This window comes from Budorcas taxicolor, chromosome 15 (assembly GCF_023091745.1).
Source record: "Budorcas taxicolor isolate Tak-1 chromosome 15, Takin1.1, whole genome shotgun sequence".
NCBI classification, from domain to species: Eukaryota; Metazoa; Chordata; class Mammalia; order Artiodactyla; family Bovidae; genus Budorcas; species Budorcas taxicolor.
This window is the reverse complement of record NC_068924.1, coordinates 79,468,209-79,488,427: the sequence shown is the minus strand read 5'-3', so window position 1 is coordinate 79,488,427 and position 20,219 is coordinate 79,468,209. Positions and strand designations below refer to the sequence as shown.

Genomic DNA, 20,219 nt, shown 5'->3' with positions numbered 1-20,219 from the left:
CAGCTTTCTTTATAGTCCAACTCTCACATCCATACATGACCACTGGAAAAACCATAGCTTTGACTAGATATACCTTTGTCGGCAAAGTAATGTCTCTGCTTTTTTAATATGCTGTCTAGGTTGGTCATAGCTTTTCTTCCAAGAAGCAAGCGTCTTTTAATTTCATGACTGCAGTCACCATCTGCAGTGATTTTGGAGCCCCAGAAAATAAAATTTGTATATGTCAAACCCATAACTGACCTCAAGCCAAAGGAACAGAGGCTTCTGAAACCTCACATAACAAAGTATACACTCTTTAAAAATAGTGTAGAAAACTCTCTGTGAAAGGATTACAACCCACAGCAAGCAGCGACAACAACATAACAACCCTGGGAGGAGAAAGATTCTGATCTCTGGAGTTACCACACTATAATATTCTAAAAGTCCAGTTTTCAACCAAAAACTAAAAGACATTTAAAAAACACGAAAGTATGTTGCATTTACATAAACATAGAAATTAACAGAAGCACAGACGTTGGACTTACTAGTGAAAAATTTTAAATCATTTGTCTTAAATATCCTTAAAGAATTTAATTAAACATAGAATAAAAGTTTAAAGGAATATTGAGAATGCTTTTTCAACAAATAGAGAATATCAACAAGACATTATAAATGGAACCAATAGATTTGGAGTTGAAAAATATAATAAATGACAGTTAAATGTAGTCCTACAATAAATGTAGGATATGGATGTGTTAATAATCTTGACTGCTATAATCATTTCACTATATGTAGAATAAATCTTTGTGTTTTATACCTTACATTTATATAATTTTTATTTTTAAATTAAATTAAAAATAAGTACAACGATCAAACATTTTAGATGCTAGAGAAAATATCTAGTTAAGACCACTATAATAAAATGCCAAAGATTATACAATAAACACTTATCTCTTGTACTTCAAAAAGCTGAGAAGTCCAAGATCAAGTAGCTGGTCAATTTATATCTGATAAGAACATCCTTTTAGTCTTGCAGATGGCTAACTTCTTGCTATATCCTCACATGGTGAAGAGAGAGAGCTCTTAATGTCTCTTCCTTTCTTTTTAAGCGCATTTCAGTTCAGTTCAGTTCAGTCGCTCAGCCGTGTCTGACTCTTTGTGACCCCATGGATCCCAGCACGCCAGGCCTCCCTGTCCATCACCAACTCCCGGAGTTCACTCAGACTCACATCCATCAAGTCCATGATGCCATCCAGCCATCTCATCCTCGGTCGTCCCCTTCTCCTATTGCCCCAAATCCCTCCCAGTATCAGAGTCTTTTCCAATGAGTCAACTCTTCGCATGAGGTGGCCAAAGTACTGGAGTTTTGGCTTTAGCATCAGTCCTTCCAATGAACACCCAGGACTGATCTCCCTTAGAATGGACTGGTTGGATCTCCTTGCAGTCCAAGGGACTCTCAAGAGTCTTCTCCAACACCACAGTTCAAAAGCATCAATTCTTCGGCGCTCAGCCTTCTTCACAGTCCAACTCTCACATCCATACATGACCACAGGGAAAACCATAGCCTTGACTAGACAGACCTTTGTTGGCAAAGTAATGTCTCTGCTTTTGAATATGCTGTCTAAATAAAGGCGTTTAGTCCCCAGCTTATTAACTCCCCACATTCATGATCAAATCTAACTGTCGATGCCTCTCGGTGCTGCATCTCCAGATGCCAGGCACTGCGTATTAGGACTTCAGCATAAGAACTGAGAGGAGACACAAAAAATTCATCCATTGCAGAGGGAGACACAGCAGAGTAATGACAGTAATCGTCTTAGATCAGTTTTCTTATTTCAAAAAAAACTGAAGTGATTATTCAGTGGCCTGATAGCTTTAAAAAAAAAATAGGACAAAACAAATATCAATCTAGATTTCTATAGCCAGATAAACTACTATTTGAATGTGATGGCAAAATCAAACATTATCAGAGATACAAAAGTCAAAAGTCAACATACTATCCACAGGTGCAGAAGTTCAGTGAAAGTGCTTCGGCAGGAGGGAAGAGGTCAGTTCATCAGACTGGGGAATTTGGAAGAGGAGTAGACCCTAATGTGTTCTTTCTTTTTCTTCATTCTTATCTGCAGCAAAGGCGTCTTTTGATCTTCTATCCTGCTTTATTTATGTAGAAAAAGTAATGGGAGAGGAACTGCCCAACAAAGGAGAGACCACTAATCCTAGGATAAATAGTAGGTTAGATTTTCCATAAGCAGACCCAGAGTCAAGGATTTTATTTCAGGAAATTCCCTGAAGGTCCAGCGGTTAGGACTCCACACTTTCACTGCTGAGGTCCCAGGTTCAACCCCTGGTTGGGGAACTAAGATCCCGCAAGCTGAGTGATGTGGCTAAAAAAAGGAGAGAGGGGGGATTTCATTTCAAATAGTTATATTTTAGAGTTAACAGAAGAAAGCACTGATTGGGTAGCAAGCAAGTGAATCAGGAACAGAAACTTGGCCAATACAGGCGTCTTGAGCGACTGTGTTACCTGTGTGGATAACTAGGGCTCAGTTACACCAGGGGTCACTTGAAGACTCTATAGACATGCCTCAGAGCTTTACTACCTGAGAGATGAAGAATCCGAGGGATTTATCACTCTGCCTCTATCTGCCAACTACTGATGCCTGCCACCAGAGAAATTATATGGTTCATACATAGACTGAACATATTCTAGCCTCAAAAAATAAGCCCTCGTTGTAAGAGCTGGTTCTCTACACAGACAAACTGATTGCCATGGGTTTGTAGACAGGGTACCACTAGCCTATGCAAGAGGGTAGTTCCAGATCCGAAGAAGCCCATCTTCCTAGAGACCTAAACCAAAATTTCAAATTATCAGCATTAAAGTTGATTTAATTCCCATCTTTCTTATCCCTGTGCCATATCTGTGTGTTCACTGCAAACCCATAAAAGAAATCAAGATATTGTTTGTCAGTCTCCTAACACTTGCAGTAGCCTAATATTTGGCTAGAATATTTTTAAAAAAGGAAAGGTGAAAAAGGAAAATGTTTTGTCCATAAAAACAAAATAAAATTTTAGTAGAGACTCTGATGCTGGGAAAGATTGAAGGCAGGAGGAGAAGGAGACGACAGAGGAAGAGATGGTTGGATGGTATAACTGACTCAATAGACATGAGTTTGAGCAAGCTCCAGGAGCCAGTGATGGACAGGGAAGCCTGGTGTGCTGCAGTCCATGGGGTCACAAAGAGTTAGACACAACTGAGCAGAGGAACCAGAGATCAAATTGCCAACATCTGCTGGATCATGGGAAAAGCAAGAGAGTTCCAGAAAAACATCTATTTCTGCTTTATTGACTATGCCAAAGCCTTTGACTGTGTGGATCACAATAAACTGTGGAAAATTCTGAGAGAGATGGGAATACCAGACCACCTGACCTGCCTCTTGAGAAATCTGTATACAGGTCAGGAAGCAACAGTTAGAATTGGACATGGAACAACAGACTGGTTCCAAATAGGAAAAGGAGTATGTCAAGGCTGTATATTGTCAGCCTGCTTATTTAACTTATATGCAGAGTACATCATGAGAAACGCTGGGCTGGAAGAAGCACAGCTGGAATCAAGATTGCCAGGAGAAATATCAATAACCTCAGATATGCAGATGACACCACCCTTATGGCAGAAATTGAAGAGGAACTCAAAAGCCTCTTGATGAAAGTCAAAGAGGAGAGTGAAAAAGTTGGCTTAAAGCTCAACATTCAGAAAACGAAAATCTTGGCATCTGGTCCCATCACTTCATGGGAAATAGTGTAAACAGTGTCAGACTTTATTTTTCTGGCCTCCAAAATCACTGCAGATGGTGACTGTAGCCATGAAATTAAAAGACACTTACTCCTTGGAAGAAAAGTTATGACCAACCTAAATAGCATATTCAAAAGCAGAGACATTACTTTGCCGACTAAGGTCCATCTAGTCAAGGCTATGGTTTTTCCAGTGGTCATGTATGGATGTGAGAGTTGGACTGTGAAGAAGGCTGAGGGCTGAAGAATTGATGCTTTTGAACTGTGATGTTGGAGAAGACTCTTGAGAGTCCCTTGGAATGCAAGGAGATCCAACCAGTCCATTCTGAAGGAGATCAGCCCTGGGTGTTCATTGGAAGGACTGATGCTAAAGCTGAAACTCCAATACTTTGGCACCTCATGCGAAGAGTTGACTCATTGGATAAGACTCTGATGCTGGAAAGGATTGGGGTCAGGAGGAGAAGGAGACGACAGAGAATGAGATGGCTAGATGGCATCACCGACTCGATGGACATGGGAGTTGGTGATGGACAGGCAGGCCTGGCATGCTGCAACTCATGGGGTCACAAAGAGTCGGACACGACTGAGCGACTGAACTGAACTGAGCCACTGAACTGAACTGAACTGATAGTTCAAGTCTCAACAGTCACAATAAATTAAATGGATTAAATCTGCTGTTCATGTACATAAATTACGTTTTAGTAAAATATGGGAGGAGGGTGACGTGAGCTACTGAAAAATGCATCCGTGTGCTCCTCAACATGCCAAGCTTTGTCCCTGCGGGCAGTTGAACTGTTTCTTCCCCAGATAAGTGAGGAAAGAAAAATTGATTGCTCTCATAGGACACCTGCTCCCTCAAGAGCAATATACCTTTATAATTTTCTCCTGGCTCCCATTTATTAGTCTCAAATCTTATGATGACACCACACAGCATTAGTTTTTAAGGGCTAGACTCTGAGCAGGGGCCATTTGTTCATCATTTATTCAAGTGAAAAGCTAATACATTTTAGTCAACACATTGGCCTTTCCTTCAGCTACTTATAGAGAGTCTTTAAAGACAGCAGGGGTAATGCCCTATGGTAAAAATTGTATTCATTATGGTTGAAAGGAAGAGGTCTAAGGTCTTTTATAGACCAACTCTCGTTTGCTCTTTATAGGCAAAATACTGCAAAGTATGTGGGAATGACAACTTTATTATTTCTTTTTTTAATGTCATAAATAAAAAGGCTGAACTTGGCAGAAGGTAAATAATTCTTCCAAATACTCAGAAAAACCCACTAGATGTGAGACTTGAACTCAAGCTTCCTAGCTCCATATTAATTATTTTTTCTTCATTTCTTTATGATTCAGGGACATTGGAACTTTTGAAGCAGATCATGACAATGTCCCCAAATCATTTTGAGGATGATTTCTGACTTCAGATTCATATTTCAAGATTGCCTTTTCCTCTTCTCAAAGAACATGGCAAGCGCCTATATTCAATATTCATTTTTAGTGAAAAATGCAATTCATGCAGAAGCAGGCACATATTTTATGAGTTTCTGAGCTCATCTCTGGCTCTTTGAATACTTTTCTGAAATCATCATATGGATCTAGTATTTGAATGTAAAAATATTTCAGTCAGGAGGTAGTACAGTAATATTTAGGATATGTCAAGCTGCTTTCCCTCAGAAACCAAGCAAAAACCTAGATTAAATGATGCTCTGATTGAATGGGTCATAAATGCATGTTGTTTTTCTATACCATGCCCTCCTCCAGGGGATCTTAGGAGCTCATATGTATATGGATATGAATATGTATGTACAAACTCTCCTTCTCCTGTCTAATCTCCTATCTATCCATCCATCCATCCATCCATCACCCAGTCATCCATCCATCTGTCCTCTATATTTTCTATCTATCTGCCTGCCCGCTTGTCTGTCTTGTCTGGTTTCTGTCTAACTGAGAGATAAACTAGCATGTAAGCATTATGTCATGGGGCTTCCCTGGTGGCTCAGAGGTTAAAGTGTCTGCCTCCAATGTGGGAGACCCGGGTTCGATCCCTGAGTCGGGAAGATCCCCTGGAGAAGGAAACGGTAACCCGCTCCAGTATTCTTGCCTGGAAAATCCCACAGACGGAGAAGCCTGGTAGGCTACAGTCCATGGGGTCGCAAAGAGTCAGACATGACTGAGTGATTTCACTTCACTTCACTTTAAACATTATGTCAGAGCTGTCACTAATCCCCAGAAGTGTGATTTGGAAATGGATTCATTCTACATATACGACTTTGGACAAGTTAATACTCCTTTTTGTACATCTGTTTATTAATAGACACAACTAGGAATTTGGCCACATGATCTATGAAGACACCTCAGATACAATAATCTCTAATTCTATAGATAATTTATCTATTATATACTTTTTTCATTCCCATTGTAGCAGTCTAAATAATGGCTCTCAAATATGCCCACATTCTAATACTAGAATGTGTGCTTATGTTCTCTAATGTGGTGACAAGAATTGTGTGCATGTGACTAAGTTATTAATTTTAAGAAGCCATTATTTTACTGGATTGTCCATTTAGGCCCAATAAGAATTTGCCTGTCATCATAAAACACAGCAAATGCTAAACAAGAAATTATAGTTTATACTATGATTTGAGTGATGTGTTTATATACAAATACAATCAATTCAGACACATGAAGGAATGTGTGGAAGGGCCAGGAAGAAAATGGTAACAAGTAGTAGTTACCAGCAGAGAAGGCAATGGCACCCCACTCCAGTACTCTTGCCTGGAAAATCCCATGGACGGAGGAGCCTGGTGGGCTGCAGTCCATGGGGTCGCTAGGAGTCGGACATGACTGAGCGACTTCACTTTCACTTTTCACTTTCATGCATTGGAGAAGGAAATGGCAACCCACTCCAGTGTTCTTACCTGGAGAACCCCAGGGACGGGGGAGCCTGGTGGGCTGCTGTCTCTGGGGTCACACAGAGTCGGACACGACTGGAGCGACTTAGCAGCAGCAGCAGAGTAGTTACCAGAAAACGCATGCCCTCTCAAAGACTTAATGTACAAATTAATTGACCTAAAACATTTGTCTTGCTCTTGAACAATCTGCGAGGTTAAAGTCAACACCACAGACACGAATTTTCAACCCTCAGTATCTGCAATCCAGCTAAAAGTTGACAGTAATGACTCTAAGAATGAGTCTAAGATAGGAGTCAGTCAACACAAGCTAAAATGGGTATCAAACTAAAAAAACTACTTAAACAAAAGAAGTCTTGCAGATCCCTGGGTTCTTGCATTGAGTAGTTGAGAAAGCCAATAATATAAGACAGGAATACAGGCTGGGAAACACTGTAAATTAAATAAATAAAAGAAAGGTCCAAGTGGACATAGTGTATGAAAAAAGTAGAAATCAAAAATAAAACTACAATAGTTAAAAACCCATCCACGCCTTAAAGCCCTGCATGTTGTCACCAACCTTTTCTAAACCAATAGGCTCCACCATTCTACCTTAATTATAAGATTATAGATGGCACTCGTCAAGATTGCACTGAACACCCACATTGTGTGAACCGCTTGTCATGATTATTCTATTTAACTCTCACAAGAACTCTGAAGTAGGTTCCAATATCACCTTCATTCTATTGATAGATGAAAGGAGCTTCAGGAAACTTAGTTTAGGACAAAGGTCTCCCAGGCAGTCAATGGTAGGGTTTATATGGGAATGCGTGTGCCTGTCTCCTCAGAACCCGATATCTTACACCCAATCCCATACCTTCTCTTTAGACCTGATTTTGCTGGGTGTATTTGTCTCTAATGCTCCATGTATCTTACTGCATCTATACACATATTTGTGACTCACTCTACTGTGTCATCCCAAGCATAAAACTTGGTAGAATGGATACCATAATCAAATGTAAATTGAATGAAATTAAAACCAATTCACATTCATTAATGTCATTTACTTTGGAAACCATTCTGCTGACTCTGAAGCATTGCTCTGTCTCTTAATAGCCATGTAAACTTGAATAAATTACTCAGTCTCTCTGTTGCCATGTTACTTATATATAAATAGTCATAACAACTATCAATTTCATAAGAATAATGAGAGTATTAAATAAATACATGTGAGCACTATAAAAGCATAAGCTCTTGGGCTGCTAATTCACTTCAGTCATGTCTGACTCTTTGCAACCCTATGGACCGTAGCCCACCAGGCTCCCCCTTAAAGGAATTCTCCAGGCAAGAATACTGGAGTGGTTGCCATGCTCTTCTCCAGGGCATCTTCTGCCCCCAGCGACCCAACCCGCATTTCTTACCTCTTCTGCACTGGTAGGCAGGTTCTTTACCAGTAGCCCCACCTCTTGAAAGACTCAAAAACCGGATTTAGAGATCAATCCATTCCAGGCATATAAGCTTCCAAGCTCATTGTCCCTTCCTGTAACTCAGATTTTTCATACAGGAAATTTACATGTTGGAAAGGTGTCCATGAAGAATCTTCTCTGGGAATTCTATTATAATAATATAATGCTTGTGCGTTGCAATTTCTGTGCAGCTCTTCCTTCTGCATTACTCTCTCCCTTATTTTCATTACAAGAGCATCTTGTGATTCTTAAATCCATGAAGAACAGCACAGAGGTAACCGATTTCATCCTGCTTGGACTCACAGATGACCCACAGCTGCAGGTTCCTCTCTTCACCATCTTCACCTTCATCTACCTCACCACTCTGATTGGGAACCTGGGGGTGATCATGTGGATCCTGCTGGATTCTAGCCTCCACACACCAGTGTATTTTTCCTCTGTAACCTACCTCTGGTGGACTTTTGTTACTCCTCCACTGTCACTCCAAAAGTGACGGCTGGGCTCCCGAAAGCAGACAGAGGCGTCTCCCACCATGCATGTGCCGCTCAGATGTCCTTTCCACAGTCTTTAACTGCGGAAAGTTATCTCTTAGCCTCAATGGCCTGTGACGGCCACGCAGCAGTGTGCAAGGCCCTGCGTCACACCACCTGCTGCTGCTGCTACTGCTAAGTCGCTCAGTCGTGTCCGACTCTTCGCGACCCTATGGGCTGCAGCCCACCAGGCTCCTCCACCCATGGCATTTTCCAGGCAAGAGTACTGGAGTGGGGTGCCATCGCCTTCTCCGATTACACCACCTCCATGACAACAAAGAGGTGTGCTTGTCTCGTCATCGGCTCTTACGCGTGTAGTGTTCTGAATGCCTCTGTCGACACTGGAGACACGTTCAGTCTCTCTTTCTGTGGGTCCAAGGTAGTCCATCACTTTTTCTGTGATGTTCCAGCAGGCATGACTCTCTCTTGCTCTGAGAAACGCATCAGTGAAATGATTCTTGTTCTTGTCTCAAGCTTCAATGTCTTGTTTGCACTTTTTGTAATCTTGATTTCCTACCTGTTCATACTTAGGACAATTTTGAAGATGCACTCACAAGTGGGATACCAGAAGGCTCTGTCTACCTGCGCTTCTCACCTCACTACTGTCTCCATATTTTATGGGACCGTCATCGTCATGTACGTACAGCCCAGCTCCAGCCACTCCATGGACACAGACAAAATCACATCTGTGTTCTATACGATGCTCATCCCCGTGCTGAACCTCGTGGTCTACAGCCTGAGGAACAGAGAAGTCAAGAGTGCATTTAACAAAGCTGCTGAGAAGGCGAAAGTTCCTCTAGAGTTTCTCTTGATGTAGAAGCTACTAGAGCTCTTTTACCCCTTTTGAATCTGCCCCATGCAGTGACTCAAACAACAATGGCCATTTGGGATGGTAGGATATAGATTTTGTGACATATTGTTTCTCTCTTTAGTTGAGGAATGGACTAGGCTGAGAAGGCTGAGCGCAGAAAAATTGATGCTTTTGAACTGTGGTGTTGGAGAAAACTCTTTGAGAGTCCCTTGGACTGCAAGGAGATCCAACCAGGCCATTCTGAAGGAGAACAGCCCAGGGTGTTCTTTGGAAGGAATGATGCTAAAGCTGAAACTCCAGTACTTTGGCGAGCTCAGGCAAAGAGTTGACTCATTGGAAAAGACTCTGATGCTGGGGGGGTTTAAGGGCAGGAGGAGAAGGGGACGACCGAGGATGAGATGGCTGGATGGCATCACGGACTCGATGGACGTGAGTCTGAGTGAACTCCAGGAGTTGGTGATGGACAGGGAGGCCTGGCGTGCTGCGATTCATGGGGTCGCAAAGAGTCAGACACAACTGAGAGACTGAACTGAACTGAACTGAACTTAGTTGAGGAATAGTTCCAACCACTTAAAACGCAGACAAAGTATAATAATAGTTTTTAATGAAGTATGTGCTTTTGTTGTCATATTTTATCTAGAGCTAAATAATTATAGCAGCTTAATAAACCAATTCTTCAGTTATTACCGAGTGATTTGGAAAGAAAAAGCACATTCATGTGAAATTTACCAAAGGTAAATAGCCCTGTTAGAATAAAAGGATGCACGATTCCCTCATTTTTACCTTAATCTTTTTTTTAACCTTTATTTATTTTTTTTAATTGAAGGTTAATTACTTTACAATATTGTATTGGTTTTGCCATACATCCTTAATCTTATGGGCACTAACTCTTCACATTTTGTTTTTAAAATTTCACTGAAAATAATAATACTACTACCCATTTTTTGTCAATAAATGTTTTGAAATTGTTAATGCCACTCTGTCATTTATGTTCTAGTCAGCTGTCTCATATCTCATCAATATTCAATTCATTCACTCTACTTCATTCACACTGATTTCTACCGAATCTGGACCACTCCAAACTTGCCCTTGTCTCAGCTTCTTTGCACTGATGCTTCCACTGCATGGAATATACTTCCACTCATTTCAGATTCCTAGTTAAATTTTACCCACCTGGGAGATCACAGAGGCTTGCCATGAGTTACTTTATAAAATGGTCACTTCCTGCCCACGGACTTTTTTTCCTAAGTCTGCTCTCTCGTCTCCATAGTCACTAGCATCATGCAGCTCTTATATTTATTTACTCACCTGTTCTTCTCTTTTTCTCAACTTGAATGGAAAATCTCTTGAGCAGTAGCTTAACCTGGTTATTGCACTGGAATTAAAGCTTTGAAACTTGATTTTTAAATTATTTTACTGAGCATGATGACAACTCCAGAAATTCCAAATTATATTTTTTTAAAAAGCAAGCTGCAAAAACTTTAAGGGGAGAATGCACCAGTATCTACTTGACAATGACCCCAATTTCGTGCACCCACTAACATTTAATAATCCCAGTTCTTTTGAAATTCTTCAAACTGCTTGCTCACTAGCAACCAACCAATCACTGACAAATGTACCTGAAGACCTCTCCCAATTCTAAAAACCGTATCTTAATAAAACACTTGTATTCATACACTGACTTGTATTTATTCATTTTACTCCACAAGCTGTGTGGCATGGCCAAAAAACCCCATGGATTTATTTCTGACAGTTCTGGAGGCCAAATGTCAAAGGTCAGTTTCATTAGGGTGAATTATGGTATGTCTGCAGAGGTTCCAGGGAAGAACCTGTCCTCCTAGGTTGCATCTCCAGGTACTTGAAAGCATGCCTTGACATGTATCTGTATCGATGCCATCCCTGCCTTTGTAGTCACACTAGGTTTCTCCCCTTCAACTCAGTTCAGTCGCTCAGTCCTGTCCGACTCTTTGCAACCCCATGAATCGCAGCAAGCCAGGCCTCCCTGTCCATCACCAACTCCCGGAGTTCACTCAGACTCACATCCATCCAGTCAGTGATGCCATCCAGCCACCTCATCCTCTGTCGTCCCCTTCTCCTCCTGCCCCCAATCCCTCCCAACATCAGTCTTTTCCAATGAGTCAACTCTTCTCATGAGGTGGCCAAAGTACTGGAGTTTCAGCTTCAGCATCATTCCTTCCAAAGAATACCCAGGACTGATCTCCTTCAGAATGGCCTGGTTGGATCTCCTTGCAGTCCAAGGGACTCTCAAGAGTCTTCTCCAACACCACACTTCAAAAGCATCAATTCTTCAGCACTCAGCTTTCTTCACAGCCCAACTCTCACATCCATACATGACCACAGGAAAAATCATAGCCTTGACTAGATGGACCTTAGGCGACAAAGTAATGTCTCTGCTTTTGAATATACTATCTAGGTTGGTCATAACTTTTCTTCCAAGGAGTAAGTGTCTTTTAATTTCATGGCTGCAATCACCATCTGCAATGATTTTGGAGCCCCAAAAAATAAAGTCTGACACTGTTTCCACTGTTTCCTCATCTATTTCCCATGAAGTGATGGGACCAGATGCCATGATCTTCATTTTCTGAATGTTGAGCTTTAAGCCAACTTTTTCACTCTCCTCTTTCACTTTCATCAGGAGGCTTTTGAGTTCCTCTTCACTTTCTGCCATAAGGGTGGTGTCATCTGCATACCTGAGGTTATTGATATTTCTCCCGGCAATCTTGATTTCAGCTTGTGTTTCTTCCAGTCCAGCATTTCTCATGATGTACTCTGCATAGAAGTTAAATAAGCAGGGTGACAATATACAGCCTTGATGTACTCCTTTTCCTATTTGGAACCAGTCTGTTGTTCCATGTCCAGTTCTAACTGTTGCTTCCTGACGTGTATACAGATTTCTCAAGAGGCAGGTTAGGTGGTCTGGTATTCCCATCTCTTTCAGAATTTTCCACTGTTTATTGTGATCCACACAGTCAAAGGCTTTGGCATAGTCAATAAAGCACCGAAATGGATGTTTTTCTGGAACTCTCTTGCATTTTCGATGATCCAGCAGATGTTGGCAATTTGATCTCTGGTTCCTCTATCTTTTCTAAAACCACCTTGAACATCAGGAAGTTCACGGTTCACATATTGCTGAAGCCTGGCTTGGAGAATTTTGAGCATTACTTTACTAGCATGTGAGATGAGTGCAACTGTGTGGTAGTTTGAGCATTCTTTGGCATTGCCTTTCTTTGGGATTGGAATGAAAACTGACCTTTTCCAGTCCTGTGGCCACTGCTGAGTTTTCCAAACTTGCTGGCATCTTGAGTGCAGCACTTTCACAGCATCATCTTCCAGGATTTAAAACAGCTCAACTGGAATTCCATCATCTCCACTAGCTTTGTTCGTAGTGATGCTTTCTAATGCCCACTTGACTTCACATTCCAGGATGTCTGGCTCTAGATTAGAGATCACATCATCATGATTATCTGGGTCATAAAGATCTTTTTTTTACAGTTTTTCTGTGTATTATTGCCACCTCTTCTTAATATCTTCTGCTTCTGTTAGGCCCATACCATTTCTGTCCTTTATCGAGCCCATCTTTGCATGAAATGTTCCCTTGGTATCTCTAATTTTCTTGAAGAGATCTCTCGTCTTTCCCATTCTGTTCTTTTCCTCCATTTCTTTGCATTGATCACTGAAGAAGGCTTTCTTATCTCTTCTTGCTATTCTTTGGAACTCTGCATTCAGATGCTTATATCTTTCCTTTTCTCCTTTGCTTTTCACCTCTCTTCTTTTCTCAGCTATTTGTAAGGTCTCCCCAGACAGCCATTTTGCTTTTTTGCATTTCTTTTCCATGGGGATGGTCTTGATCCCTGTCTCCTGTACAATGTCACGAACCTCATTCCATAGTTCATCAGGCACTCTATCTATCAGATCTAGGCCCTTAAATCTATTTCTCACTTCCAGTGTATAATCAAAAGGGATTTGATTTAGGTCATACCTGAATGGTCTAGCGGTTTTCCCTACTTTCTTCTATTTAAGTCTGAATCTGGCAATAAGGAGTTCATGATCTGAGCCACAGTCAGCTCCTGGTCTTGTTTTTGTTGACTACAGAGCTTCTCCATCTTTGGCTGCAAAGAATATAATCAATCTGATTTTGGTGTTGATCATCTGGTGATGTCCATGTGTAGAGTCTTCTCTTGTGTTGTTGGAAGAGGGTGTTTGCTATGAGCAGTGCATGTTCTTGGCAAAACTCTATTAGTCTTTGCCCTGCTTCATTCCGCATTCCAAGGCCAAATTTGCCTGTTACTCCAGGTGTTTCTTGACTTCCTACTTTTGCATTCCAGTCCCCTATAATGAAAAGGACATCTATTTTGGGTGTTAGTTCTAAAAGGTCTGGTAGGTCTTCATAGAACCATTCAACTTCAGCTTCTTCAGCATTACAGGTTGGGGCATAGACTTGGATTACTATGATATTGAATGGTTTGGAGATGAACAAAGATCATTCTGTCATTTTTGAGATTGCATCAAGTACTGCATTTCAGATTCTTTTGTTGACCATGATGGCTACTGCATTTCTTCTGAGGGATTCCTGCCCACAGTAGTAGACATAATAGTCATCTGAGTGAAATTCACCCATTCCAGTCCATTTTAGTTCACTGATTCCTAGAATGCCGACGTTCACTGTTGCCATGTCTTGTTTGACCACTTCCAATTTGCCTTGATTCATGGACCTGACATTCCAGGTTCCTATGCAAAGAGCTGGACACGACTGAGCGACTGAACTGAATTGAACTGATGCAATATTGCTCTTTACAGCATCGGACCTTGCTTCTATCACCAGTCACATCCACAGCTGGGTATTGTTTTTGCTTTGGCTCCATCCCTTCATTCTTTCTGGAGTTATTTCTCCACTGATCTCCAGTAGCATATTGGGCACCTACTGACCTGGGGAGTTCCTCTTTCAGTATCCTATCATTTTGCCTTTTCATACTGTTCCCGGGGTTCTCAAGGCAAGAATACTGAAGTGGTTTGCCATTTCCTTCTCCAGTGGACCACATTCTGTCAGACCACTCCACCATGACCCGCCCGTCTTGGGTTGCCCCGCGGGCATGGCTTGGTTTCATTGAGTTAGACAAGGCTGTGGTCCTAGTGTGATTAGACTGACTAGTTTTCTGTGAGTATGGTTTCAGTGTGTCTGCCCTCTGATGCCCTCTTGCAACATCTACCATCTTACTTGGGTTTCTCTTAACTTGGACGTGGGGTATCTCTTCACGGCTGCTCCAGCAAAGCACAGCCGCTGCTCCTTACCTTGGACGAGGGGTATCTCCTTACTGCCGCCCTTCCTGACCTTCAAGGTGAGCTCCTCTAGGCCCTCCTGTGGCCGCAGCCACCACTCCTCGGGTTGCTCCTCCCGGCCGCCCCTGACCTTGGACTTCGGTAGCTCCTCTCGGCCGTTCCTGTGCCATCGCAGCCTGGCACTCTCGGCCGCTGCCCCTGACCTCGGACGTCGGGTAGCTCCTCTCGGCCGCGCTTAGTGCGCCCGGTCACAGCCGCCCGCGCTTACACTTCCCCAATCAGACCCTCCAGCCCGACGCCAGCCGGCCCAGTGGCCCAATGTGCTCGGCACCTGGACCTGTCCCGGCTCCGAGGCCCCACCCCCTAAGCCAGGCTTGGCCCCCCATCCCCCGCCCCGGCCCATTCTCGCTGCCTCTCCAACTGGGCCCAACTAGGTTCTGGGCCTTTCTTGGTCAGGCGCGGCCCCGACGCCCCGGCCTCGCGCTGCGCAGGCCTGGAGCCCGGCAGGGGGCGACGAAAGCCAGGGCCAAGCCGGTCGGGGTCGGGTGAGGCTCAGTTACCCGGCCTCGGGCGGCAGCAGCGAGGCCTTAGGCTGCGGCTTCTCCGGAGACGCGCGCGGGAGGAGGGGCCAGAGAGAGGGAGTAACAAAAAAAAATAGAAAGAAGAAGAAACCGCGGCTGTATGGATCAAATGACTGTACTCTTTTTTGAGATTTTTTTTGATGTGGACTTTTTAAAGTTTTTATTGAATTTGTTACAATATTCCTCCTGTGTTATGTTTCGATTTTCTGGCTGAGAGGCAGGCGGACTCCTAGCTCCCAGACCAGAGGTTGAAATCACACCTCTTGCGCTGGAAAGTGATATCGCAATCACTGGCCTGTCAGGGACGTCCCAATGGTTGTTTCTCGTGAGTCTCTCTTGAGAAACAGCTAGAAATGAACATGAAATAAAACCAAAATACAAATCTTGAAACCAGTTTAGTAATTGTAATGCACTGCTGGGAGGGAATGCAAAATGTTAGTGCAACCTTAGAAAACAATTTGACAGTTTCCACTCAATTAAATGTACACTTATTGTCTACCCGGACACTAGTGGTAAAAAATCCACCTGCCAATGCAGGAGACACAAGGTTTGATCCCTGTGTCAGAAAGAGCCTGTGAAGTAGGAAATGGCAATCCACTCCAGTATTCTTGCCTGGAAAGTCCCATGGGCAGAGAATCCTGGTGGGATACAGTCCATTGGGCCATAAAGAGTCGGACATGACTGACCAACTTAGCACATTATCTAACCAACAAATCTAACTCACATATATTTACCCCAATGAAATTAACACCTATGCACATACAAAAAAAGCTAGTCAAATGTTTAGATACTTTTTCTTTTTTAATTTCCAGACACTAGAACCAACCCAAATGCCACTTCAAATGAGAAAGGAGTAACAATCCTCAGTTTCCATATAATAGAATATCATCTAGCAATAAGAAATATTTCTTGATTGATATATTATGGGTTAAATTGCGTGCCTAAAATTTATATGTTGAAGACCTAATCCCCAGGACCTCAGGAATCGATCTTGTTGAAAATGGGTCATTAGAGATATAATTAGTTAAGATAAGGTCATACCAAAGCAAAGTGTGCTCCTAGATCAATGTGACTGGTATGCTTACCAGGAGAGACAATCTGGATGCACACACATATAGACTGATACAACACACAGAGAACACAGAGACTCACACACACAGAGAACACATGTGAAAACGAAGATGGGGGTCAGGATGAGGCAGCAAAAGTCAAGGAACACCAAATGCTACCCAGTCACCAAGAGAAAAACATAAAGCATCTTTTCCCTTTCAGTCTTCAGAAGGAACAACAGCACCGACTCTGCTGGAACCTCAGTTTCAGATTTCTAGGCTCCAGAAATGTGATGCAAGCAATTTCTGTTACTTGTGCCATCCAGTTTCTGGTACTTCTTTAATGGCATCTTTAGGGAATTCATGGGCTTCCCTCATAGCTCACTCAGTAAAGAATCCGCCTGCAATGCAGGAGACCAGGGTTCGATTCCTGGGTCGGGAAGATCCCCTGGAGACACAAATGGCAACCCACTCCAGTATTCTTGCCTGGAGAATCCCATGGACAGAGGAGCCTGGTGGGCTACAGTCCATGAGGTCTCAAAGAGTTGGACACGATGTAGCAACTAAAAGAAAAAGAGAGAGGAAATTCATACAGGCAACCATATGGATATGGATACAATATGGATAAGTCTCAAACACACCATGCTAACTGAACAAACCCACAGTCAAAGTCAACCTACACTAAGGTTCTGTTTCAATGACATGACATTCTTGCAGAGGCAAAACCACATGGAGAGAAAATAGAGGTCACCACAGACACTGGGTAGAAACAGTGGCGTGTTTAGATGATGGGCCTCTTCTATATCATGGTTATGTCAGTGGTTGCATGATCTTATAAACTGACCAAGCTGAGAATCTGTGCACATTGCTGTTTATGAATTATAATTTAATCTAAAAGTAGGAGAAAAGCAAACAGCAAGTAATACGAAAGCATGTGTGCACTTTCAGCCTGTCCAGCTAGATCCCCGCATGTAATTGGTTTCCTGCTAGGAAAGAGGGATGAGAGCTGTAGATATCCTCTTTGGGGGACAGGGGGCAGTCCCCAAAGAGCTCCACACCTCTGTAACTTTCTCCTGATTCCTAGGAATTAGCCTCTGAAACCCCAACATGACTCAATGTGGTATCATTTTAGAGGGACTGGACTGTGTGCTGAGACCCTCTGGTCAGCACACATTCATTTGAGTGTTAATAGCTGTTAGTATACACAGCTCTTTTTCTCCTACCCCCAAATCTTGACCTTAAGATTTGCTATGCATCTCCAATCATGGCCAGGAAAACATTTCAAAGCGAAAATATACTGATAGACCTTTAAATGATCACTCCTCAGTGAGATGCTTTATAGAGCTTCCCGAGTTTGCTACTTACAGACACTAATCCTTGAATGATGTGAGAGGTCACTGTATTCTGTTTTGCAGATAAGAAGATAAGAGACTCCTCCAAGGGTACTCAAGGAGTGCCTGGCAGTTTTAGGTTCCCGGCTCCAAGTCATGTTTTCCCCTCATGCCTACTTGCCTTAGAGCCTTGGAAATGTTTGACCATTAACCAATAGAAAACATGTTTAAGAGTATGTATGCATTATTCCACAGCTGAATTTCTGATTTCAGACTCACTGTTCAAGATTGGCTGTCCCTTCTTTTCCAGCAAGGTCAGTTTTTATATTCCATATATACTTTTAGTAACAAGGGTAATTCATGCAAAAGCAATGGGACAGCTATATCTACTATGAGTTATTTAAGAACAGAAATCGATTTTTTGGACATTTTCCAAAGCAGTGACATAACAAATTTCAAAATATTCTTCTGAAACATTATCATGCTGCTCTCCTCAAAGAGATTAGTGGGGGGGAAAAAGTGGATAGGTAATGCTCTGATTAGTGCAGTTCAGTCACTCAGTCATGTCCAACTCTTTGCGATCCCAAGGACTGCAGCATGCCAGGCCTCCCTGTCCATCACCAAGTCCCAGAGTTTACTCAAACTCTGTCCATTGAGTCAGTGATGCCATCCAACCACCTCATCTTCTGCTGTCCCCTTCTCCTCCCTCCTTCAATCTTTCCCAGCATCAGGGTATTTTCCAAGGAGTTAGTCCTTCACATCAGGAGGCCAAAATATTGGAGCCTCAGCTTCAGCATCAGTCCTTCCAATGAATATTCAGGACTGATTTCCTTTAGGATGGAATGGTTGGATATCCTTGAAGTCCAAGGGACTCTGAAGAGTCTTCTCCAGCACCACGGTTCAAAAACAACCATTCTTCAGCACTCAGCTTTCTTTATGGTCCAACTGTCATATCCATACATGACTACTGGAAAAGCCATAGATTTGATTAGATGGGCATCTGTTGGAAAAGTAATGTCTCTCCTTTTTAATGTGCTGTCTAGGTTGGTCATAGCTTTTCTTCCAAGCAGCAAGTGTCTTAATTTCATGGCTGCAGTCACCATTTGCAATGGTTTTGGAGCCCAAGAAAATAAAGTCTCTTTCCACTGTTTCCCCATCTAGTGCCCATGAAGTGATGGGACCAGGTGCCATGATCTTCATTTTTTAAATGTTGAGTTTTAAGCCAGCTTTTTCACTCTCCTCTTTCACTTTCATCAAGAGGCTCTTTAGTTCTTCACTTTCTGCCATAAAGGTGGTGTCATCTGCATATCTGAGGTTATTGATATTTCTCCTGGCAATATTGATTACAGCTTGTGCTTCATCCAGCCTGGCATTTCATATGAATACTCTGCATAGAGGTTAAATAAGCAGAGTGACAATATACAGCCTTGACATATTCCTTTTTCTATTTGGAACCAGTCTGTTGTTCCATGTCCAGTTGTAACTGTTGCTTCTTGATTTTCATACAGATTTCTCAGGAGGCAGGTCAGATGGTCTGGTATTCCCATCTCTTAAAGAATTTTCCACAGTTTGTGGTGATCCGCAGTCAAAGGCTTTGGCATAGTTAATAAGTGAAGTCACTCAGTCATGTCTGACTCTTTGCGACCCCGTGGACTGTAGCCTTCTAGGCTCCTCTGTCCATGGGATTTTCCAGGCAATAGTACTGGCATAGACTGCCATTTCCTTCTCCAGGCGATCTTCCCAACCCAGGGATTGGACCCAGGTCTCCCGCATTGTAGACAGATGCTTTACCATCTAAGCAACCAGGGAAGTCCCTAAAGCAGAAGTAAATGTTTTTCTGGAACTCTCTTGCTTCTTCAATGATCCAGTGGATGTTGGCAATTTGATCTCTGGTTCCTCTGCCTTTTCTAAATCCAGCTTGAACGTCTGGAAGTTCTCAGTTCACATACTGTTGAAGCCTGGCTTGGAGAATTTTGAGCATCACTTTGCTAGCATGTGAGATGAGTGCAATTGTGTGGTAGTCTGAGCATTCTTTGGCATTGCCTTTCTTTAGGATTGGAATGAAAAGACTAAAGAACTCATCTATAGTTGAGTCTTGCTTTTCACCATCCATGTTTCTCAAACAAACATGTGCTGCGTGCTGAGTCACACACTCGTGTCCAGCTGTTTGCGACCCCATGGACTGTAGCCGTCCAGGCTTCTCTGTCTGTGGAATTCTCCAGGCAGGAATACTGGAGTGGGTTGCCATGCCCTCCTCCAGGGGGTCTTCCCAACCCAGGGATCAAACTCAGGTCTCCCGCATTGCAGGCAGATTTTTTACTGGCTGAGCCACCAGGGAAGCCCCAAGCAAACATGGAGGCGATCATTTCATTTTAATTCTAATATTAAACCTAAGATAACCAGACTCTGCTCAATATCTAGCATTTTACTCACAGTTTCTTATACATTTTATCTTGTTTAATTCTTACAATATACCTTGAGTTCTGTCTCATTACTGTAG

At 42.5% G+C, this 20,219-nt stretch overlaps 1 pseudogene; it reads left to right on the top strand.

Moving 5' to 3' along the window:
- The first annotated feature begins 8,375 nt into the window (after positions 1-8,375).
- Positions 8,376-9,466, top strand: LOC128060000 (olfactory receptor 5B2-like; annotated as a pseudogene).
- The last annotated feature ends 10,753 nt before the right edge of the window (positions 9,467-20,219 follow it).